At 41.2% G+C, this 25,301-nt stretch overlaps 1 long non-coding RNA gene across 1 annotated transcript in view; it reads right to left on the bottom strand.

Moving 5' to 3' along the window:
• Positions 1–221: 221 nt before the first annotated feature.
• The window catches only part of LOC103161874, a 68,780-nt gene continuing 43,700 nt past the window's right edge, over positions 222–25,301 (bottom strand). The window contains exons 3-4 of the long non-coding RNA XR_003485611.2: positions 1,077–1,220; positions 222–610 (exon numbers count right to left, since the gene is read on the bottom strand). This is a non-coding gene — a long non-coding RNA (uncharacterized LOC103161874). The remainder of the gene's footprint in view (positions 611–1,076; positions 1,221–25,301) is intronic.

Here is a 25,301-nt window from a genome sequence, read left to right as displayed (position 1 = left end):
TTTCAGGATCCCAAACCAGGACGAGTGTTTCTATTTCTTCCTGCTGCCTGAGGATGGAGAACTCTCAGCTCCTTCTGTAGCACCATGCCTGTCTGCACACTGCCATGCTTCCTGCCATGATGATAATGGACTAAACTTCTGAAACTGTAAGCCAGCCCCAATTAAATGTTTTCTTATAAAGAGTTGCCATGGTCTTGGTGTCTCTTCACAGCAATACAGCACTGACTAAGACAAGAGGGGTGTAAACATAAAACTCATGTATGAAATTCTCAAAAAAAATTAGAAAAAGAAAAAAAGATTTATGATCACCCCATCTTTTTCACTTCTCCTTTCCATTAATACATTATTTTAGTATTATTATTACATTTTATTATGTATATAATATATAATTACTATATGGTTTATTATTATGTTAGCAATTGCTCAGATTAGACATTCAGAACCCACAGAGGTCAGGTAACTTGCCTATCAAATATCCAGCTGTTGGAGATGGTTGCTGAGCCTTTGTACCTGCTATTCAGTGCAGTTGGGTCTTTTCACAGCTACCCAGAAGTCTGAGATCCTCACTTCATCCGAGTCTTGACTTCTGATGTGTCCTCTGTTCAGAAATCTGTTTTAAACCAAAGACAGACACATACACACCTGAACTTGCCACTCCTTTCCCCCTTTACCCTGCTCTTCTTCAGCCTTTTTCTGTAGCACTAACACCTTTTAACATAGACATAGTCCACCTGGACCTGCTTTTATAGCTTGTTTTCTCTCTTCTCTTACTATAACATAGGCTCCACTAAGTGTAGTTTGATATAGGCCAAATACCTAAAACAGAGCCTGACAGATCATGATGTTCCAGAACTCTTGGCGTGTGGAAGAATGAACTGAAAATTTGCTTTACATTCTGTACATTTTAGTCTCGTCACTCAGGGTCCCTCCATGTAAGCATGCACTCCTTGAGCCCTACTCTGACTGTATCACCACCATAGTCTAGCTGTATCTCCCCACCTCAACTCTAGCTTGACTCCATGTGGAAAATGCCATTCAGTCTCTAGACCCTTCTTGGGGAGGTAGCCCATTCTCACCTGAGGTCTTTCCATGGTGGCTCCTTCCCAACCGCATTGTCTATTGTGAAGCCAGATCCCTGTCTACTGTTTTCCTCTTCCAGATCTTCCTTATTTCTTTTCTTTGAAGCACTTTAGCACTGGGCACGGGCACTCAGAGACTGTCTGGGGAAGGGAGGTAGAGATGAAGAGGGAGGGAGTGAACGACACCAAGATTTCTCCTTATTTATTCCAAACCGTTCTACTTTATTCAAATGCACAAGAGAAAATGACTCCATGGGGGCCCAGAGACTATTCTATTTTAGAAAATTAGTCAAGCTTGAGATAAATGGGAATTGTGGATACAAAGAGAACACAACACAAGATCCACTAGGATCAAGTGGAAACTGGCTGGAGAGGAGATACTGTCCTGGTCAATAGGAACAGGACAAATTAGTGCCATTTCCAACCTCACTGGTGTGTTCTCACCCACTTGGTTAAGAGATTTGCAACAGCTAATTCCAACAATCATGCTGTGAACACATTTGGCAACCAAACAGCTGGCTGTTCCAGTGCAAATAGTGACAGCACTGTCTCCCTGGCCTTCCAAACAGAGCACGAACATGTCCTTTGGTCAACAGCAAGTGCAATAGCCTTTCTCTACAATCTGAATAGCAAACTTGCTTTAGGCCCTTGCTGAGTATCAGCTCTTCCCCTAAGGTCCTAATATGCCCAAACCACTTCTACACTGTAGATAGTGATCTTCAACCTGCAGGTCTTGACCCCTTTGTGGGTCAAATGACCCTTTCAATAAAGAGTCACAAATCAGATATCCTGGATGTAAGATATTTGCATTATGATTCATAACAGTAGCAAAATTAGTTACACAAAAGTATCAATGAAATAAGTTTAGGGGCTGGGATCATACAACATGAGGAGCTGTATTAAATGGTCGAAGCATTGGGAAGATTGAGAACCACTGCTGTAGATGAAGGAGCTTGCAAGTGTGTGTGGAGTGTGGACTAGTGGTCAGGCCACTTGGTCCCAAGGCTTTCAGGCTTCATCACCACACTGGACCTCTTCCCTGCACAGCCACTCTCCTGAAAGAGGAACTTTTTCTTTTTTTTGAGACAGGTTTCTCTGTGTAGCCCTGGCTGTGTAGCCCTAGGACTTGATCTGTAGACCAGGCTGGTCTCAAACTCAGAGATCTGCCTGCCTCTGCCTCCTGAGTGCTGGCATTAAAGATGTGTGCCACCAAGCCTGCACAGTGCTTTCCTAACACTCTGTGTGTTCATTTACAAAAAACCCAGCATCACCACCAGACCCGAACTATACCCAGTGCCAACGAGGTCCTAGTTCACAAGTTAACAGATATTAAAAAGCAAACACCTTCAGCAACTGCTGCTATATTGGGAACCAGTTTCCTTCCTTATTCTGACTCTGTGAAGGTAAGAAAAGCCCCCAGAGCTCAGCAGTCTGAGTGACCACCAGGCGTTCCCTCTGAGCGGGGCTCTTCTAGAGCCACTGCCACGGGGAAATCAAGTAGTCGAGGATGCTCCTCCTTAGAAAAAGTTTCTATGTTGTAAATATCAGTGCATCATTACTTCTCCTATCCAAAAATAGAACTTTTGTTCAGATCAACTCATTCTCCTTCAAAAAGAAATGGCCTTAGAATAAAAGCAGAAGTGTCACCTACAGCTGTGAGGTGCAGGCACTGAAGTTCTTCTCAGGAGAAGACTAAGGGTATGAGGCAGGGATGCTTCAAAGTAGGCTCACTGTAAGATACTCTGAGGTTCAAACACCCTTCTTTAATCTGTGGCCTCTATAAAGGGGACATTGCCCAATCCTGTCTTCCTCTAGACATCTGGACAGTACGTGGAGTTTCTACAGATGTGATAAAACACCATGATCAAAAGCAACTGTGGAAGGAAAGAGTTTATTTCACCTTAGAGCTTGTAGTTAATCACTCAGAGAAGCCGGAGCAGGAACCTGGAGGCAGGAGCTGATGTAGAATCCATGGAGGGGTGCTGCTTACTGGCTTATTCCTCATGGCTTGCTCAACCACCAGTCCAGGGGTAGCTCCACTCACAGTGAGTTGAACCTTCTTACATCAGTCACCAATCAAGAAATTACCATAGGCTTCTGCACAGGCCAATCTGGCGGGGCCATTTTATCAATTAAGACTTCCTCTTCTGAAATGGCTGTAGCTTGTCTTGAGCTGATATAAAAGTAGCTAGCATAATATATAAAATAGGGATTCTCCAAAGTGTGGTCTTGTCCCTCTGTGTATCTGAATCATCTAAGGACACCTAGGCCCATCTCAGGTCTATTGCTGTGCTGTGAATGTTTCTGTCACATCGGGAATAACAACTACTATTGTATGTTAGTGGTACTTCAGAAGGGAGACCTCTAGAAGGTAACTGGGCCATGAACACTATGCCCTTACAAACTAATGCATTTGCATTGTCAATGTAAAAAAGGGCTATCTATCACTAATGCATTTATTTGCATTATCAATATATAAAAGGGTTATCTATCACAAGAATCCCTTTGTAAAAGTGAGCTCCCTGGCTCCTATGTAACCAAGCTACCATGTGTTACCCTAAACTGCCTCTGGATTAAGCTGCCCTTTGACCATGGACCCTCTCAGTGTCTGGAACCATGAGCTGAATAAGCTTTATTCATTAAAAATTACCAAATATGTAGAGTTCAGACTCTGCGGAGGTAGGATCTGGGAAATTGAACTTTATAGATTTAGGGAATTCTGAGGCAGATTTGGGGTTTGGCAGTCACTGGATTTGAAAATTAAGGATTTTAACTCCTTCTTAGGAAAGTGTGACCCAAGTAGGATGAAAAATGTTTCAGATGGATATTTTCAGTATTTTCCTGCAATAGCATTAACAATCAGGTCCCCAGAGTTGCAGATCCAATACCAAACAAAAGGTCTCCATGCAGAATAGTGGCAACCAGCTCACTTTTAAAATGTCTCCTCCCTTCTAATAATGCTGGCTGCTGCTTAATGGGTGTTTGCTCTGAACAAAAGGAACAGAGAGATGAAATGTGCAGGTGAATCTGCTATTGCCATGGAAACAGCAGCTACCGTCTCTAGAGAGGATCCCCTCATAGGCAACCCCACCATTCCATTTTAAAAGTCAATGTTTCCATTTCCTTCAGATTAGCATCCTGCTTTCTTGGTGCATGATACTGAAGGTTTATAAATATGTGCCAAGAAAAGAAATCAATAGGGAACAATAGTGTCCTACCAGTCTGGTTTCTTCCTTAGTGTGTCTTTCAAAAGCATCCCAGTATAAGCCAATGCAGGGGTGGGGGTGGGGGTCTCATCTCTGAGCCAAATATCACGTGTGGTGTATAGGGGACTGGGGAGATGGGGTGAGTTTGGAGTTGAAACAACCCATTTGTCCCACTTCTTCTCCTCCTTAGTAAGCCCAGTAAAAACGTACCTATATCAGGGTTTTAATTAAACTACTATTTTAACACATTGTTGTAAGCTGTTAGGAGAGAAAACTTTGGCATCACACTCTGTCCCAGAAGCTTCATGCTCATGTTGAGTATGCCAACTCCAGTGGCACTGTGCCTTTCGAAATAAGTGGAGCATTTCACCTTTGCCCCCAAATGGTCAAGCAATAGCAATTAGATGAACATGTGCTTATCCCATAGGGAACAAGGCCTGGTGGGTCATGTCCTTTGAAAACAGCTTTCCACACTTCTGATCAGCCCTTACCTTTCTGGGCTCCGAAACCCAATGCAGAGTTTATCAATCACTTCCCTCCCCAGAGTGGGGCAGCACACATCCACTAATCTCTTGAACCAAATGCTGGATTTTTTAAAAATCTTCAATTGCTGTTCCTGACAGTGTGTAACCAGTCGTCTCAGAGAGAGAAAGGTGAGCCAAAGAGGAAGCCAAATAGTTTAGTGGTCAAAGTGCTGTTTCATTCACTTATGACAGGGGAAAAACTCTCTGATTAAAAAAAATAGAAGACTAAAAGCTCCTGTAACAGATCCATGCCCATAGGCTGAACTATGGAGGAAGTCTAGTAACAAACAGAGATGCTCAGAGAGGTGAGATCCCAATGAAGCAGGTTCTTTAGAAAGTCAATCCCAAAGACTTGGGATAGCGTAGGGTTGGTCCAGCCGCCAAGCATCAAGTACTTCCTCTCCCCTGATAACATTTGGAGGACCACGCCAAATCTGTGGCTCACTTCTCTGTGCTTTCATGTTGGTCACCATGCCTCTGATTTTCACATTTGATATTTGGTCTTTGACTATACTTAGTATCTATCAGGATACTGTTGTGCAGTGTGACAACTGTCCTTTAAATGGGTTTGTGTCTTCTGCATTATATACACTGTTGTGTTAATGTCACAGTTACACCTTGTGCCAGTAATGCCACTTTAATTTCTTCAAAGCATCTTTTTATAAAGTTCCCTGTAGGTAAACACCATGCCATTTCCTCAGGTGGCAAGGGATTCAGCTTGTACTTGGGAAGGTGGCAAATTCTAGTTTATCTCTTCCTTAGCGTGGGTTTGGGACCAATTGGATCAGAAGCAAGGCTGAGCTCCCTTCAGGTGCCATTGCCAGGATGTCACTGGTTGCTTTAGGGATGTCTTTGTACTAAGTGTGCTTGCTTGCCTTCTCTAGTTACCATTCATCTGACATCAGTTAGCTATTGAGGGAGTGCTTGTTCCTTGATATGAGGAAGCCAGGGGCAGGTGAGGGAAGTGAAGAGTTAGGACCAGGCAGAGACTGAGCAAGGGAGTGTGGGGGTGAAGGGCACAAGGTCATTTAAGAAATTTGACTCTAAATTTGTTCTGTTAAATTTTTATTTGTTGCCAGGTGGTGGTGACTCAGGCCTGGCTGAAAAGCAAAGCCAGTATCAATGAGCTCCCTTTCAAGACACCTGTCACCAAGTCTTTGTCCACGGTCAACCACACCTTTAACTCCAGCTCCTCCCAGTACTGCCGTTCCATGTCCAATACAGACTCCAGAGACAGTGAGGAGAACTATGTCCCTATGCAGAACCCAATGTCTTCATCCCCTGTATTCAGTGGCACTAACAGCCCAGATCCTAAAAAGAGTACTGGCAATGTGAATTACATAGCCCTGGACTTTCAGCCGGTCTCCCAGAGCCCTCATTGCAAGCCATCCACATCAACTGTCGCATCGGATGAGAACGGAAAATATGTCCAAGTGGATAAAGAAAAGACCCAGGCCCTACAAAGACCATTCAGGAATGGACAAAGATGCGGCAGTCCTCAAGACTCTCCAAAGATGCCAAGCTATGGTAAGAATGGCCGTCCCTGACACCTCCTCTCCTTTGTGACTTTTGTTCAAAAGATGTATGTATGTCCTGTGTGTATGGTGTGACCACACATGTGTGTATGAAGTGTGATTGTAAATGTGTGATTGTTAACAAAAGAATGCTATTGTGTTATCTTTGAATCGTTTAATTGCTGGGGAAGGAGCAACAATTGTTAAAGTACAGGTTAGTTGGGAGGGAAATTTCTGCTTTTTTTTTTCATGGAGTGTGAAGAGCTGTGGATTTCTTCCAGACTGGTATGGTTTCATGGGGCAGGACCCCCTGAAACAGTGGCCCAGGTGATCTGAATATTTGTTTTCATTTAAATTTCGTCAGTTAGAAATGGTAGTGGTCACAGTCAATCACTTTTAAAAGGAAAAAGGAGGAATATGATATAGAAATGATACTTTGTATTGGAATGGATCCTCGTTTGTTGATACTTTGTATTGGAATGGATCTTCATTTGTTGATATTAGTTAGGTTTTTGAGATATATAGATATTTTTCATACCATTCAAAGACCTATGGAATATATGGCATTTAAATGGTTTAGGGTTTTTCTTGACAGTGAGACACAACTGCTCCTGGCACACCAATTACATCTGAGAGGAAAATGGGCATCCAAGAAACTCGTTATAGAGTTTGCCTTTGACATGGCAAGAGCAGCCATTTGGGCAAGAAGCTACTCTTGCATGAACTATTTAACTGTTACTTTATAAACTGGACATGCAGGACCCACAGGAAAATGCCTAAAGGGTTCCTGCTTCATGGAGGAGTACAAACTGCCAATGCAGGCCAATTTAGAATTCCCTGCTTCATGAAAGAGTCTGCCAGACATTCTACAGGACACAGAAAAAAGATGACAGACAAACTGCCAATGCAGGTGAACAGTTTAGAATTTTCTGCTTTGCTGAGAAGTCTGCCAGACACATTGTGGCCTGTAGGCTAAAGATGGATGCCCCAAGGTTACCAAGAAACTTTGGGTGACTGTCTAGGAAGCAAGGTGTCTCTGTCAGTTCTAGAGTTTATATATTATCCTTCTATGGTCTTTGATGGAGTTGAAGATAGATAGTTATAGTAACACACTAAGATAGAATGGCTAAAATCTTATAGTTCTTACTTGATAACTGTTTTGTTATATATAAAGAAGGGGGAGATGTTGGAACCCAGCCCCCATGGGGTCTCTAAGAGTTGTTTTCAAGCATAACCACAGGTACCTCCTGTTTTCCTGACCTCACCCCACTGGGATCAATATCCTGTTGTGAACCCTTTGACCTGGGTTTTTGTAAGTTTGTATATAAGGCTGCTCCACAATAAAGATAGGAGACATTCTCTCAGAAAAGGACCAGGAGTCTTGTGGTTCATCCAAATCTCCAGGCTTTCGCCCAATACTCGGACTTAGTGGCCAAGTATTAGCCAACCACACAGATCTCTGAGTTCAAAGCCAGCCTGGTCTACAGAGTGAGTTCCAGGACAGTCTCCAAAGCTACACATGGAAAACAAAGCAAAACATGTATGGGAAAACAAAACAATACTTGTCAGACTGAATATCTATTTCATAAATGTTATCTTGTACATAATTTATCATTTTGAAGAAAATTCTAGCAAAGCAGAAGAAAAAGGACAGTAAATACTTTATCTAACCCCCCAATAGCCTTTAGCTCTTTTTGGAATCTGGGGACTTGAGTTCTTTTGAAAACTTTAGCCTATAATGAAGTTACCACTCAGAAAAATGGGCAACAAAACAGAAATGAAACAAAGCAAAACAGGGCTTTCTGCCTCTTAGATTCCAAAAGAGATATGTGGGACAGGAGGCGTAAAGGAATGTGACTTCGTACTCTCCTGCTCTGTGACCCCTCCTGCTTCAGGCAGGGTCCTCACAGTGCTAGCTAGAATCTATAGCTCTTAGCTGCAAGAACATATTAGCTGAGCTTCAGTGCTTTTAGCTTACATAGTGGAGAGACAATGGGCAGCTAGAATGGTCACATCTCTCTATCTAGGAGGAATTTGTGGACCTTGCAACCATTTAAGTCACAGAGAATTCTGGTCTGAATTTCAACCATCTCCAGAAAACCAGGAGTCCAAGATGCTTCTAGAAAAGTTTGGGACTTTTCTTTTTTCCTGAGTCACCGTCTGTGCTGAGAACTACTCTGTTCCAAGCTTAGCAAAAAGAGCCAACTCCAGGGTACCTCAGTAGTCTGGTCTATCTGTCCACCCAGGGTCTCTCATCAGCCTGGTCTATTTATCCACCCAGGGTCCTTCATTAGCCTAGTCTATTACCTATCCACCCAGGGTCTCTCATCAGCCTGGTTTATCTATCCACCAGATTCTACTGTTACCAAGACAGGGAAAGAGGTGGCCTCTAAGAGCCCCTTCCCTCAAAAGGATAGAGTAGGCCTCAGGTAGAGGGCGCTCTATCAGGCAAGAAGTTGGGAAGAAATAAGATGATGCTAGGTAGCATTCAGGGTTCTTGTCATGCATTAGGAAGAAATGAATGGGTTGATATCTCTATGAAGTACAGTTAAGCTTCTAAAGTTAGGAAAAAGTAAGAAATAGTAACTCAGAAATGTTGTATAATTGGGACACCCCCCAATGTTACCCCTTTTTAGAACAGATTCAAGGAATCATTGGAGTTACTAGGTTCCCACTAATTCATGCACATGTATAAATGTATATACATATGTGTGTAAATTTTGGAACATAATGTTCCGGCTATCACTATACAGCATGAAGTAATACCCAGTAAAGATAAAGGTAGTATGTAACTTCTTACAGAAGGTTATGGGAATGACAGTAGAGCATTGTCCTTTACAAAAATCATCCATGACAGCTTCTTCTTGGCTGAGACTTCAAACCAATACACATGGCTCAATAACCATCTGGACCAGTGAATTTATCACCAACTAGCCAAAGTGTACCTCTGTTGATTAAGGTTTCCTTGTCCTACCAGTCCTGCTGCCCTTCTCAGCCCCAAATAAGCACACAGATTCTATATTAATCATAAAATTGTTGGCCAATGACTATGGCTTCTTATTGGCTATCTGTCTTAATTATTAACCTATTTCTATTAATCTAAGTATTCCCACATGGTCTTATCTTACCAGAGAAAGATCCAGACCTGTTACTCCTTTGGCGGTCTACATGGTGACTGTGTGACAGGCTCCCTCTACTTACCTTTCCCAAAATTCTCCTTGTCTTCTAGTACCACCTATCTTCCTGACTCATTGGCAGAACAGTGTTTTATTCATTAACCAATAAGAGAAACACATATACAGAAGGACAACCCCCATCACACCACACCAAAATCATCTTTAGATTTAGATTCAGAAGTTATTTTGGTGGTAGTTAAGACCACTGGTTTGGGCATGATGGGTGATTCTTGGAACTATGCAAAGAGAAATGAGCTGCACACAGACTTAGAAAACACAGACTGTGTGAGAAGACAAAGACTTCAGTTGAAAGAAACCCAAGAACAGAAGGAAGATTGGAAAGGTCAACCTGGTGCCAACAGGAAGTGAGCTGGAGATTGGATTAGAAGGAAGGAAAAACTGCTGCAGCTTGGTCCACACAGACAGTGCATTGAATGCATCCCTGCATCTATATGCTCTACCTGGGAATTGTTCCCTATTTCAATTAATATCCTAAATTTAGAGAGCATCTTCATTTCTAGGAAAAATAATAGCTTGAGGGGGTCACTAATTTAAAAAGAAAACGATCAACATTGGGGCCAAGCTAGATAATCAGAAAAAAACAAGCAATTCTAGAAACAAAGCTGGTGCAATTATGCTCAAAGAGATGAGCTCCCTAACCCAAGGTCAAGATGTTGCAGAAGAAAAAAGAAGACAAAGAATCCTAAGAAATTAATAGTTACCGATATAAAAATGAGATGTTAGAAAGACAGAGACCAGGGAACAAATAAGAATTAAGGAAATTTAATGCCATACTTTTTTTAACAATTAAGTAACAAGCTGGAGTAGTGGTGTATATCTATAATCCCAGATCCCAGACAAAGGAAACTGAGGCAGGAGGATCATTAGTTGGAAACCACCCTGGCAAGACTGGTCTATCAAGTCTGTTATTGAACAAATCCAACTACACCTGAGACAAAAGCAATGAAGAAGATATGATTAGCACAGATCTAACAGAATCATCAAAGCTAAGAGGTTACAAGTCTTCATACTGAAGTATGTCCTAACTGGACCACTCACGACTTTTTAAACTCATATTCCTAGGTACACCAAGCATAAAGACAACAGTTTAAAATACACCAGGATGTAGAGTCAACTCAAATATAAAAGAACTAGCCAAAGCACTATCTGATTACTTCATGGAAACTGTAAATGCTGGGCAAGCGTAGCAGTATTTTCAGAAGTCAAAGGAAGACTGTTAAGCCTACTGCAGTAGGATTGTTTGAAGAACTCATCTGATCAGTTCCTGTGTGTCTTCTCCCTGCTTCCCTCAGTGAACCCCAGGCCCTGTTTTTCTTCCCCTCCATTCTACTCAAATGGTCACGAGTCACCCACTTAGAGGCATCAACAAACACTATGAAATCAAAAGGATGAAGCTTTGGCTGAGGGAACAGATGGGAAGATGCTTGCAGAGCCAGTCTCACCACACAAAGGTCTCACAAATGGATGCTGGGGAAGAGGAAGAAAGGCAGAATGAAGAAAATTCTAAATGTAAGAGGGGGAGGGTGGGCTGGGGGAAGCCTTTCATCACAGGCACTCCTGGTCACCTGGAAACTGTCTGCTCAGCCCGCCACACTGGCTCCAGTCTACCATGAGGACCTCTACCTTCTGGCCTACTGGTGGGTCACCATCCATGGAGTGTCTCCTCTAAAAGAACCATTGACTTTATGGGATAATCTACTGCCTGGTGGTGGACAACTGAGACATTTTGTGGGAAATGAGCAACAGAACACAAATCATTTTCTTCTGATCTAGACAAGGCTGGGTAAAACCAGATGAATATTACCCTACAAGCAATTCTTTTCCCTGACAGACTATGAAATGTGTTGGAAATAATAAGGTACTTTGAGTCATTCAAATCTTAGCATTTTATCACTTGTAGGTTTGTGGATCTCTTTCAGAAAATCAGAGAGGCAATCAGGAAAAGAGGGAGATGTGGAATGAGTAAACAGCAGATGCAGGGAGAAAACAACAACAACAAAAAAAAACAAATACAAACAAAAAGACAGTGAAAGGAAGCCCTATAGTCCCAGAATGACAGTCATAACACAGGCCTAAAAAATTCACTGTTCCTGTGGGGACAGAAGATGGAGGTCTCCAAAAGGAGCAGAAGATGAAATGAGAATAGCTTCAGTCAACATGGTGACCTTGATGGTAAAGAGGATATACTCTAAGGGCCAATATCATAGAAAGGGCTTTCAGAAAAAAAAAAAAAAACAAGGAGGGGGAGTCATTCAGAAAGTTAATAATGAAACTGTACAAGAAAAGGCTACCGCTACATAGCAAGCTCAAATACGTAATGATTTTAAGACCTCAGCAAAGGAATGGAGAAGAAAGATGTGCCATGCATACACAACAGAGTATCATTCACAAAGAACAAAAATATGTTGTTTTCAGGAAAACATATGGAAGTGGATATCATTGTAACTAGTGAAATAAACCAGACTCAGACAAAGAAATGTGTTTTGTATTATATGCAAAATCTAGATTAAAAGAAAATGTTATTATTTGGGAAGAAGGAATCATGGGAGAAGGAAAATGAACCAGGAAAGGTAAAAGAGCTGTTAAATGTGGTTCAAGTCCATTGTATATGCCTGTGCGAAAATGCCGTAATGAAACCCGTTATTTTGTACAAGTAATCTATGCTACTAATAAAAAGTAATGGAAATTAGTGTATTAATAAACAAGTACATTTATGACATCATACAATAATATCTATTTTAATCTAGCATCAATGAAAATGCAAATATGTAATGGAAAGAAACGAAGAAGCCATTTGACCTGAAAGGAAAGAAGTAAAAACATCCCTCATGTATAACTACAGTCAATGTTTGCATTGGCCTAGGAAGACTAAGGTTGCTTTTGTGGCTTGCAAGGGAGTTTTGAGGGTTGGAGAAGGATGGAATTCAAATTGGCAACTTAGTAGGGTAAAGGGGGAGCTAGGCAAAGGAGGGTCAGAGGAAGAGGGGAGCCTAACACAGAAGGTTATGGGTACAAGTGTCTTTTCATAGACCCAACGGTTTGTAGGACTGCCTAAATTTATGGCCTAAAAAATAGGGGTGGCTGGAAAACTACTAATCCACAATGTTGGGAATTTTTACAAACAGAAAATAAAATATTATAGGTTTGTTGGTTGTTTTTTTTTTTTCCAATTTTTTTTCAGTCTTACACCTCTACCTCCTCTCCTCTTTCACATAAAAAAAATTAATTTTCCTGGGACTGTGTTTAAGGTAAAGCCAATTTAGCTTTTTTAACTTTGGGCCCAGGAATACATGATTTTTCAGATAATATTGGTATGATAAATATTTATCAGGCTGGGTGGTGGTGGCACATGCCTTTAATCCCAGCACTCAGAAGGCAGATCTGTATGAGTTCAAGGCCAGCCTGGTCTACAGGAAGAGTTCCAGGACAGGCTCCGAAGCTACACAGAGAAACAAAATAAAACAAACAAAACCAAAAAGATTAGTATTTATCAGGAGTTTCTCAATGCGAAGAATATTAATTCTGTGAGTTGGAAGCACAATGTTAATAATGTAAGATGGGTAGGTAATTTTTTATGTAATTGAATGTATGCATTTTTCTTGAAAGCCAAAAAGACTTTTTTTTTTTTTTGTAATTGCACAAAGTATAAGTCACTGTTTGTTAAGCTACAGCTGCTGAGGGGTTTGCATCAGACATAGAGAGAGAATCTACTTCACCAAACAGTGTGGAAGTCAGGTCTATGTGTCAGTCTTCTGCTGTCTTCCAGTGTGGGCCAGCACTATTCTCATTCTGTGTTTGTCACTGGGAATCAGGATTCACTAGACTTAGTACAGGTGAAGTGAAGTTTATTTGGGGAGAATGCACTTACACAGGAAACAGATAACTGCCACAGCTTTCCTCTCCAAGTATCCACCCAGGCTGTTCTCCATGACCTGACCAAAAGCAACAGAGAGAGCACCTGTGCCCCGACCCCAGACCTAAACCTACTCTCACATCTGCACCTGTGACCACGCCCATTTGGGAGTGGTCAGCACAACAGGTGTGGGCGGGGTGGACATCTCACTACAATTCCCCTTCTAGTCTAAAGAAAAAGATTTAGGCTTGACACAAAACTATATACAAAGATAGCAAATAGCAAGTACGCTCTAGGAAAAGGAAAAGTAAGAACACCCTTAAGACCTATTGCCAATGAAGCAACAAGAGCAAATGGCAAGAACTACATATCCAGTCCTAGGGTAAAGGCACAATAGAGTTGTCCTAAGCTGGAAAGTTTAAGTCTTGGACCTAATATGTCTACCTAGGAAGAGAGAACAATAATTGTGACAGTCTGATCTTCAGCATCATCAAAGACCTGAGAAGGAGGATAAAAATACTAGGGTAGGCAGAAAGTGCAGGCGAGCAACTTCCAAAAGGTTCAGCGAAGACAGAAACAGCAGGCTACCTGGACAGTCACCCAAAGTCTAACAGCAGCATAGGGGCAACCAGCTTTGGCTAAGTCCTAGAGTATCTGACTGACCAACAGAAGCAGGGAGAAAGAAAGGCTGTCTTACCCAGACTTGGCAAGGCTCAGCAGTCTTCTAAGTTTATCTCCTGCAAGCACAGGAGGACAGCATGTCCAAAGTTCTTTGCCCAAGAGGCCATTAGCAGAGGAGAGAATGGACTCTAGAAGTAGTAACATCGGTGCCCATCATATACTCAGGAATAGCAGGTCAGGTCCTGGCAGGAGCAATTGTGTCTCATGTCAATGGAATACTAATGTTGAAACATTTAAATGCCATATTCTGCAGGTCTGTAAAGTGTTTGAAGATCAAATATCTATGTCTGACTAATCTCATAGAATAAGAAACATGGATGATAATAATCTGTAATTCTCAGGAACATAGTTGTACAATGGCTGAAGCTTCCCAAAATAATTTATCAAGGACAATGACTTCAAAAAAATGTAACTATATACACATATATAATTCTCACTAACAGAGATAGAGCTGAAATGTCTTGACTAGAGGTAGAACTGTAAAGTGCAAGATGATAAAATATCCTAATTTGTATCATTTTACAAAATGTATATACATCAAGATAGTTTTATATTTGTGTTCAAAACATCATAAACAGAAAGAAGACCCTAAACAGTCAACATACAAGAATCTAACAATTTAAGCTAACAGTTGCTATAGTTCACTAGAAAATATATTAATCTACCTATATCCCATCCCAATCATAACTTTTCCATCCATACCCTTAAACTTATCTAAAAGAGATACCCAAGTCTGAGCATCACCTTCCATACTCAACCCTAAACAATTCTATGCAAATCCTATGCAGGTGAATACTATCCTATAATGCCAACATTAGGGAAAAGGGGGGCGTTGTTTTCTTATGATTAATTCCTGGTGAAATGGGACGACGATGACTCTATGGGATCCTGTAGGAAAAAAAATAGAGCAACAAAAAGTCTGGAGAGGACTAGCTGTAACATTTGTAGCTAGTCTCTGCATGACGGGAGATGCTTGACTGAAGTTCTTATCTGAAGATCTGGCCAGGGTGTAATAAGAAGGTGCACCATTTCAGCTAGCTAGTCTGGAGTTATCTCAAGCACTATAGTTTTAGGGTGGTGTTTGTTAGTTCAGAGGCATCAAGTTGAATCAAGTGAAATGGATCACAGGTTTGGGAGGGGTAGATATCTCACTACATGGGTGCACAGCCCTCCTACTGCTCCAGTAAACAGTGGTCCTGCTCTCACATTTAATAACTAGCATGAAGGACTTTATGTCTAAATGGTATGTGACAGACAGTTTTAGCTAGACACATGCTGTTTGAACTTCAGAAGACTGTCAATACTCATTTCCACATATCAACCAATACTTTGTTTAGTGTAATTTGAAACACAAAGAATAGAGTCATATGAGGAGAATTCTGAGTGCTTGTGAGAAAACAAGACAATTGTCTGTGACTCTTCAAAACTCAAAATTGTCTTTGGAAAGTGCTTCGTGCTCCTCCCAGGTGTATCGGGTAGGAGTGAATTGACTTCAGATTATTCATTACAACTGACTATTGCTATTTGTCTCTAGGCCTCTGTGGAAATACATGCTTTTGCCATGTGCAGCTTGTCCTCATGATTGTATACTTTACTCATGTGATTCTTCTTAGCTCTCACAGTATAAATTGTCTGATACTCTGAATAAAGTTAGCTATTGCACAAGACTTTGGTCCACCTCATTTTTAGACTCCATTCTTCCAGGTTCTACCACGTTTAGAGCTGTAAACACTGTATGAATCATTTTTGAAATGTGTAGTGAATAGGACATTGCACTTATGGCAATTTGTCGTGGAATGGAACAGAATAAAAATAATTAGATCTAACTAGAAGGAAGGAGGAAATGGATGGAGAAAGGAAGAAAAAGAGAGAAGAATGAAGGGAGAGAGGGAAGGAAGGAAGGAAGGAAGGAAGGAAGGAAGGATAGAAGGAAAGAAGGAAAGAAGGATTAGATGATGAACAGGCTACACACCTGACACCAACCTCATCCAGTGGCTTTCCCTTCACTTATTTTATAGTCCATTTAAGTGCATTTTCTAGTCATCGCATGTGAATTCCCATTCTGGTGACAACATAGTACACCACACTCATTTTCCTTTCCTTTCTTTGTTCCCTAAAAATGGTCATTAGTCAGATTAAGAACCAGCACTTGAGAGAATCCTTACCACAGAGAGACATTAAGACAAGACAAAAAGCATTTGTGGAATGTGGTAAATTGGCAAAGGGAGCTGAGTTTTTCAATGAAGTTTTTACCAGAACAGGAAAAAGGTAAAAACACAAGATAAATATATTACAAAATGAGACACCAGCATGATCACAGGAAGTCAAAACATTTGGCCCTTTACCCTGCAACTGAATTAATCTTTGCATACACTGAAGAACTACAAGCTGGGAAACCAGCATGGGACTGATCCAGACTCCAGGAACCTGGGTGTCAGTGAGGAGACCTTGGAAATCTACAGGACCTCCTGTAGTAGATCAGTACTTATCCCTGGCATAGGTGTGGACTTTGGGAGCCCGTTCCACATAGAGGAATACTCCCTGAGCCAAGACACACAGGGGTGGGCCTAGGCCCTATTCTAAAGGGTATGACAGACTCTGATGACCCCCCCCCATGGAAGGCCTCACCCTCCCTGGGGAGCAGAAAGGATATGTGATAAGTAGGGTTTTAGTTGGAGGAGGGTGGTAGGGGAGGAGAGGAGGGAGAGGGAACTGGGATTGTCATGTAAAACAATCTTGTTTCTAATTCAAATAAAAAAATCTGCAAAAAAAAAAAAAAAAAAAAAGAACTAGCATCAACATTTTCAGCCTTCACAGATTTATTCCTTGTAGCCCCTATGGATTAGCTAGTGGTTTTACAGCCTCCAAACAAAAATAGGGAACCTCAGGCCCAAAGACCAGGTCAGGCTCTGTGAGGGAGGGAGTCTGTCCACTGGGCATTCGTGCAATGGGGAAAGGGTGGGCATCCTCAGAGTGGTTCCCTCTAGATGATTCTTACGTCACATGAACATGGGCAGGTGAGGGTAGGGGTGCACAAATCTAACAATATCACAAATTGTAAATGCTCAAAACTGATTTTGAAGGTATCAGATACTCACCCAGCCCCCTGCTGTGACAGCCATGACAGGCTGCAGAAAAGACCCAGCAAAATGTCGGCTTCTGGCTCAGCAAAATGTGCTGAGCTTCCTGACCTTGCCCAACCTCCTAGTCACTAGGAGATCAGATACCCTCCACGTGGCAAGGAACCAATCAGAAGTTAGCTGTCTGGCTCTGAATGGGCTTTATGGTAACAGTGACTTAATAGTGGCATACAGAGCATAGCAACTGCCCTGTAGGCCATAGCAACCAGCTGATGAATCAACACAGGACAGGTCTCCCAAGCCTGGAAGTGCACCAATCCTGAGATTGTTGCATACCCCTAGACACTCCCCTTGCTCTACCCAATAAATTCCCTGCCTTGGGGCTCCTTTGGTCTTTCTCACCCCACCGGATGTGTTGGGTGGATGGAGGAACCAAGTTAATACAGTTAACTTGTTAAACAATAAAAGACTCTTTGCCTTTCCGCCGACCGACCCAGGAACCAGGTGAGTGAGTCTCTGCCCATACCCAATCCCTACCCAAACCATCACTCACCCTGACCACCCCGGGCCTGCACCCGCCTGCTTAGGGTAGACACGCACAGACAAAGAGGAGCTCCCTGAATCTGGAAACAACCCATCTTCCATCTCTTTCTGCCAACTGATCCACAAGGAGAGAGGAGACTAAGAGGAGAGGCAAGACCTTCCAGAGTTGTGGACATTGAATTCCTGGTCCCCCCACACACCACTGGGTCACAAGAGGAGATAGAGAGACCCCACCTGCATCCACTAAAAGAACACATGGGAAGAAGACAGAATAAGATTTCACTCAACAACAGAAAGACCAATATGACACCACCAGAATCTAGGGACTCCACTCCAGCAAGATCTGAAAAGCCCAACACAGAGCATGAAGATGACATGCTCAAAAATTATCTCAGCAAGATGATAGAGACCTTTAGAGAGGAAACAAGAAAATCCCTTAAAGAAATAGAAGAAAAAACAAACAAAAAATTACACGAAATGGAGGAAAAGACAAACCAAAAAATTCAAGAAATAAACAAATCTCTTAAAGAATCTAAAGAAAGCCAAGAAAAAACATCCAAACAAGTGAAGGAAGTTCTTGAAACAGTTCAAAGCATGAAAGCTGAAATAGACACAATAAAGAAAACACAGAATGAGGCAATGCTGGAAATGGAAAAGCTGGATAAATGATCAGGAATTAAAGATGTGAGTATAACCAATAGAATTCAAGAGATGGAAGAGAGAATCTCAGCTATTGAAGACTCGCTAGAGGAAATACATTCATCAACCAAAGAAAACCTCAAGTCCAACAAATCCCTAACACAAAATATCCAGGAAATATGGGACACCATAAAAAGAACAAACCTAAGAATAATAGGTGTAGAAGAAGGTGAAGAAACACTGCTCAAAGGTACAGAAAACATATTCAACAAAATCATAGAAGAAAACTTCCCCAACCTACAGAAGGATATGCCTATGAAAGTACAAGAAGCTTACAGGACACCAAACAGACTGGACCACAAAAAGAAGTCCCCCCGACACATAATAATCAAAACACCAAATCTACAGAATAAAGAGAAAATATTAAGAGCAGCAAAGGAAAAAGGCCAAGTAACATATAAAGGCAAACCAATCAGAATCACACCCGACTTCTCAATGGAAACTCTGAAAGCCAGAGGTCTTGGATAGATACCCTACAAGCACTAAGGGAGCATGGATGTCAACCCAGACTACTGTACCCAGCAAAACTTTCAATAACTATAGATGGAGAAAACAAGATATTCCATGACAAAAACAGATTTAAACAATACATATACACAAATCCAGCACTACAGAAGGTTCTGGAAGGAAAACTCCAACCCAACGAGCATAACTACACTCACAAAAACACTGGCAATAGATAATCTAATTTTACCAAACACAAAAAGAAACAGGAGGGCGAAATCCACACACAATGACACCACCAACAATAAATCCAAAACAAACAAGAACCAATGAACATTGGACATTAATATCCCTAAATGTCAATGGTCTTAACTTACCCATGAAAAGATATAGGCTAACAGAATGGATACTAAGACAGAATCCATCCTTCTCTGTTTACAAGAAACACACCTCAACTTCAAAGACAGGCGATACCTCAGAGTAAAAGGATGGGACAAGATTTTACAATTAAATGGGCTCAAGAAACAAGCTGGTGTAGCAATCCTAATATCTAACAAATTAGACTTTAAACTAAAATCAATCAAAAGAGATGAAGAAGGGCATTTCATACTCATCACAGGAAAAGTCCATCAAGATGAAGTCTCAATCCTGAACATCTATGCTCCAAATACAAAGGCACCCACATTTGTAAAAGAAACATTACTAAAGCTCAAACCACACATAAAACCACAAAGACTTATAGGAAGAGACTTCAACACCCCCTTTACACCACTAGACAGGACCACCAGATAGAAACTTAACAAAGAAACAAAGGATCTGACAGAAGTTATGACCCAACTGGGGTTAATGGATATCTATAGAACATTCCATCCAAACACAAATGAATATACCTTCTTCTCAGCCCCACATGGAACCTTCTCAAAAATTGACCACATAGTTGGCAGCAAAGCAAACCTTCACAATTACAAAAGAATTGAAATAACCCCTGTATCTTTTCAGACCACCATGTATTAAAGCTAGAATTCAACAGCAATACGAATTTCAGAAAACCTACATTCGAGTGGAAAATGAATAACACTCAATTGCACCATTCCTGGGTTGAGGAAGAAATAAAAAACGAAATTAAAGACTTCCTAGAATTTAATGAGAATGTAGACACACCATACCCAAACTTATGGGACACTCTGAAAGCAGGGAAATTCATAGCACTAAGTGCCCACATGAAGAAACTGGAGGAAAGTCACATTAGAAAATTGACAGAACAACTGAAAGCTTTAGAGCAAAAAGAAGCAAACACCAAGGAGGAGTAGACGCCAGGAAATAATCAACCTGAGAGCCGAAATCAACAAAGTAGAAACTAGGAAAACAGTACAAAGAATCAATGAAACAAAGAGTTGGTTCTTTGAGAAGATCAATAAGATAGACAAACCTCTATCCAAACTAACCAAAAGGCAGAGCGAGAACATGCTAGTTAACAAAATCAGAAACGAAAAGGGGGATATAACAATGGACACTGAGGAAATCCAGAGAATCTTCAGGTCATATTTGAAAACCTGTACTCCACAAAATTGGAAAATCTAAAGGAAATGGACAGATTTCTGGATAAATATCACTTACCAAAATTAAATCAAGATCAGATAAACAGTTTAAATCGACCCATAACCCCTAATGAAATGGAAGCAGTCATCAAAAGCCTCCCAACCAAAAAAAGCCCAGGGCCAGATGGCTTCACTGAAGAATTCTACCAGAAATTCAAACAAGAGCTAATTCCAGCACTCCTCAAACTGTTCCAAACAATAGAAGCAGATGGGATATTGCCAAACTCTTTCTACGAGGCTACAATCACTTTGATACCCAAGCCACACAAAGATATGACTAATAAAGAGAACTATAGACCGATATCTCTCATGAACATCGATGCTAAAATACTCAATAAAATATTGGCAAACCGAATCCAAGAACATATCAGAAAAATCATCTACCATGATCAAGTAGGCTTCATCCCAGGGATCCAAGGATCGTTCAACATACGAAAATCCATCAATGTAATCCACCATATAAACAAACTGAAAAAGAAAAACCACATGATCATCTCACTAGACGCTGAAAAAGCCTTTGACAAAATCCAACATCCCTTCATGATAAAGATCTTGGAGAGAACAGGAATAACAGGAACATATCTAAACATGATAAATGCAATATACACCAAACCAATAGCCAACATCAAACTAAATGGAGAGAAACTCAAAGCATTTCCTCTAAAATCAGGAACAAGACAAGGCTGTCCACTCTATCCATATCTCTTCAATATTGTACTTGAAATTCTGGCTAGAGCAATAAGACAAGAACTGGGGATCAAAGGGATACAAATTAGAAAGGATGAAGTCAAACTTTCACTATTTGCAGAGGACATGATAGTCTACATTAGTGACCCGAAAAACTCTACCAGGGAACTCCTACAGCTGATAAACACCTTCAGCAAGGTAGCAGGATACAAAATTAACTCAAAAAAATCAGTAGCCCTACTATATACAGATGATAAATCCAATGAGAAAGAAATCAAGGAAACATCACCTTTCACAATAGCCACAAGCAACATAAAATATCTTGGGGTAACACTAACCAAAAAATGAAAGACCTGTACAATAAGAACTTTGAGACTTTAAAGAAAGAAATTAAAGAAGATACCAGAAAATGGAAAGATCTCCCATGCTCTTGGATAGGTAGAATTAACATAGCAAAAATGGAAATCCTGCCAAAAGCAATCTACAGATTCAGTGCAATGCCAATCAAAATCCCAACACAGTTTTTCACAAACATTGAAAGAACAATACTCAACTTTATATGGAAAAATAAAAAACCCAGGATAGCCAAAACAACTCTTTACAATAAAGGATCTTAGGGAGGCATCACCATGCCCGACTTCAAGCTCTACTATAGAGCCATAGTTCTGAAAACAGCTTGGTATTGGCACAAAAATAGACAGATAGACCAATGGAATCGAATTGAAAAACCCTGATATTGACCCACGCACCTACAAATACCTTATTTTTGACAAAGGTGCTAAATCTATACAATGGAAAAAAGATAGCATCTTCAACAAATGGTGCTGATACAATTGGATTCAGACATGCAGAAAATTGCAGTTAGATCCATACCTGTCACCATGCACAAAATTTAAGTGCAAATGGATCAAAGATCTCAGCATAAATCCAGCCACACTGAATCTTCTAGAAGAGAAAGTGGGAATTACCCTTGAACAAATTGGCACAGGAGACCGATTCCTGAACATTACGCCAGTACACAGACATTGAGGTCTGCAATTAATAAATGGGACCTCCTGAAACTGAGAAGCTTTAGCAAGGCAAAGGAAACAAGTCAGTAGGACAAAACGACCACCCACCGAATGGGAAAAGATCTTCGCCGATTCCATATCTGACAGAGGACTGATTTCCAAAATATATAAGGAGCTCAAGAAGCTAGCCACCAAAACACCAAACAACGAAATTAAAAAGTGGGGTGCAGAACTAAACAGAGAATTTTCAACAGAGGAATCTGAACCGGCTGAAAGACACTTAAGAAAGTGCTCAAAATCCTTAGCCATCAGAGAAATGCAACTCAAAACAACTCTGAGATACCACCTCACACCTGTCAGAATGGCTAAAATAAAAAATACCAATGACAATCTATGCTGAAGAAGATATGGAGAAAAAGGAACACTCCTCCATTGCTGGTGGGAGTGTGAACTTGTAAGACCACTCTGGAAATCAGTATGGCGGTTGCTCAGAAAAATGGGAATCAATCTACCTCAAGATCCAGCCATTCCTCTCTTGGGTATATACCCAAATAGTGCATGTTCATACAACAAGGACATATGTTCAACCATGTTCATAGCAGCATTGTTTGTAATAGCCAGAACCTGGAAGCAACCTAGATGCCCCTCAACTGAAGAATGGATAGAGAAAATGTGGTACATTTATACAATGGAGTACTACTCAGCAGAAAAAAGCAATGGAATCTTGAAATTCACAGGCAAATGGATGGAACTAGAAGAAACCATCCTGAGTGAGGTAACCCAGCCACAAAAAGACAAACATGGTATGTACTCACTCATATATGAATTTTAGACATAGAGCAAAGTTTTACCAGCCTATAATCCTCTTCACCAAAGAAACTAGGAAACATCAAGGACTCTAAGGGATAAATAGACCCCAGGAATGGAAGTGGCATGAACTCCTGAACTAATTGGGAGCATGAGGTTAGGGGAGAGGGAGCTGCTACAATAAGAGCAAGAGAAGAGGAGTAGAGGAGAGGAAATGGAGGAGCAGAAATATTGAGTTGGGGGAAGAATAGAGGAGAGAGAGCAGGATGAGAGATACCATATTAGAGGGAGCCACTATAGGTCCGAGAAGAGATCTGGAACCAGGGAGATCTCCAGAGACCTACAAGGATGACACGATCTGACAATCCAGGCAATGGTGGAGAGGATAACCTAAAAGCCCTTCCCCTAAAATGAGATTGATGGCTTCTCTTTATGCCATCCTAGAGCCTCATCCAGTGTCTGATGGAAGCAGAGACAGACATCCACAGATATACACTGAGCTGAAATCGGGAATTTAGTTGAAGAGAGGAAGGAATGGAGAGCGAAGGGGTCTGTACCAGGTTGGAGAAACCCACAGGAACAGTTGGCCTGAACAAGGGAGAGCACATCGACCCCAGATGCTGTCGGGGAGGCCAGTACAAGACTGATCCAGACCCCTGAACATGGATGTCAATAAGGAGGCCTCTGCACTCCAGGGAGCCTCTGGTGCTGGATTAGTATTTTTCCCTGGTTCAAGAAGGGACTTTGAGAGCCCATCCCATGTGAAGGGATACACTCTGGCTCTGGACACATGGGGAAGGGCCCAGGACCAGCATAAGAAGACTTGGTGGACTTTGCAAAGCCCCTGTTGAGGGCCCTACCCTGCCTGGGGAGTGGTGGGTGGATGGAGTGGGGGGTAGACTGGGGGTAGGGGAGGAGGGATGGGGATGAGGGGAGGGAGAGGGAGAAGGGACTTACATGTGAAACAAGCTTGTTCCCTAACTAGAACTAATAAATAAATTAAAAAAAAAAAGACTCTCTGCTTTTGCATCAGAATGGACCTCTTGGTGATTTGGGGGTTCAGAGTCTGGACACAACAATTTTAGTAAATTAAAAACAAATGAACTGTTGTACAAGATGGATAAAGACTCATCAGCAGTGCTTGCTGCTTTCACAGAGGATTGGAGTTTTATTTCCAGCTCCTATATTGGGCAGCTCACAACCACATGTAACTCCAACCCTAGTGTTCCAACCCTCTCTTCTGGCCTCCTAAAGCACTTACCCACATGTAGCATATACAAGGGGACACACACACACACACACACACACACACACACACACACACACACAGTTTTTTAAATGTCTAAAACTACTCTAGTTAGATACGAATTGTCTGACTTTGGAAATAATCATAGGCCCTTAGTTTAAACCCTGCATGACAAAAAAACAAAACCAATCAAACAAACAAAAAAACTATTTCATTATATGAAATTGCATTTGAGATGAGAAAGCCACACACAAATCTGTTACCATACAAATGCTCAGGTGTCCAGGATGCTTGCACTAAGAACATCCTAATGCAGTAGATTTCGAATCTGCCATGGGTAGAGACATCTGCAAGAGTCTGGGGATTTCTTTGATTGTCACAACTGAAGGGAATGTGGTAATGTTTCTAATATCTAGTAGAGAGAGGCCAGGAATATTCTACTATACCGAGAATAGCATTGAGTACTCACCTTGTCAAATGTCAATTGTATGGAGGTCAACAAGCCCTGCTCCTAGATAAAGGTGTTCCTCAAAGTGTTCATCCCAAGACAAAGCTTATATACTGTGAAGATCTTCGGCACACAGCTCTGCCAACAAAATCATCTGCTCTGTAATACTGGATGAATGCATATTAGAGAGCTTCCCAGGTGATATGGAAGCATGCCAAAATCTGAGTGCCACTAGACCAAAAATGGCAAAATTGAGTTCATTTCTACCTCAAGAACTCCAGTGTGTATTTAGTAAAACTGCATGTTCAACAATAACAAGAGAAAAACTTCCACTTTTGAAAATGCTGCACAGGCAAAGCAATATTATCAGAAGACATCACCTCGGCAGAAGCCTGCTCCAGAAAGATGGGGGAGGGGCTGCTATTACAACTCAGCCCTCACTACAGAGGGGATGCCTTAGATTTCTGCCAGCATTTTTAAAAGCTTATCAATAGGAAAAGCAACCATGAGAATTCTAATTTTAAAGGCAATTTATATTTCTTGGGCTCACATCCAGGCATTCCAAACAATGACACATGAAATTAAAGAGAATAAATCATAGGTCTACTCACTGGCACCTTTGTCCCAGTGAAATTGGAGACTAGTTTAAGCTACACGAAGTAACCTATGTTGAACATTTGTTATT

Source organism: Cricetulus griseus, chromosome 5 (assembly GCF_003668045.3).
Source record: "Cricetulus griseus strain 17A/GY chromosome 5, alternate assembly CriGri-PICRH-1.0, whole genome shotgun sequence".
Lineage (NCBI taxonomy): Eukaryota > Metazoa > Chordata > Mammalia > Rodentia > Cricetidae > Cricetulus > Cricetulus griseus.
Note: the sequence above shows the minus strand (reverse complement) of the source record. Positions and strands in the feature narration are given on the sequence as shown.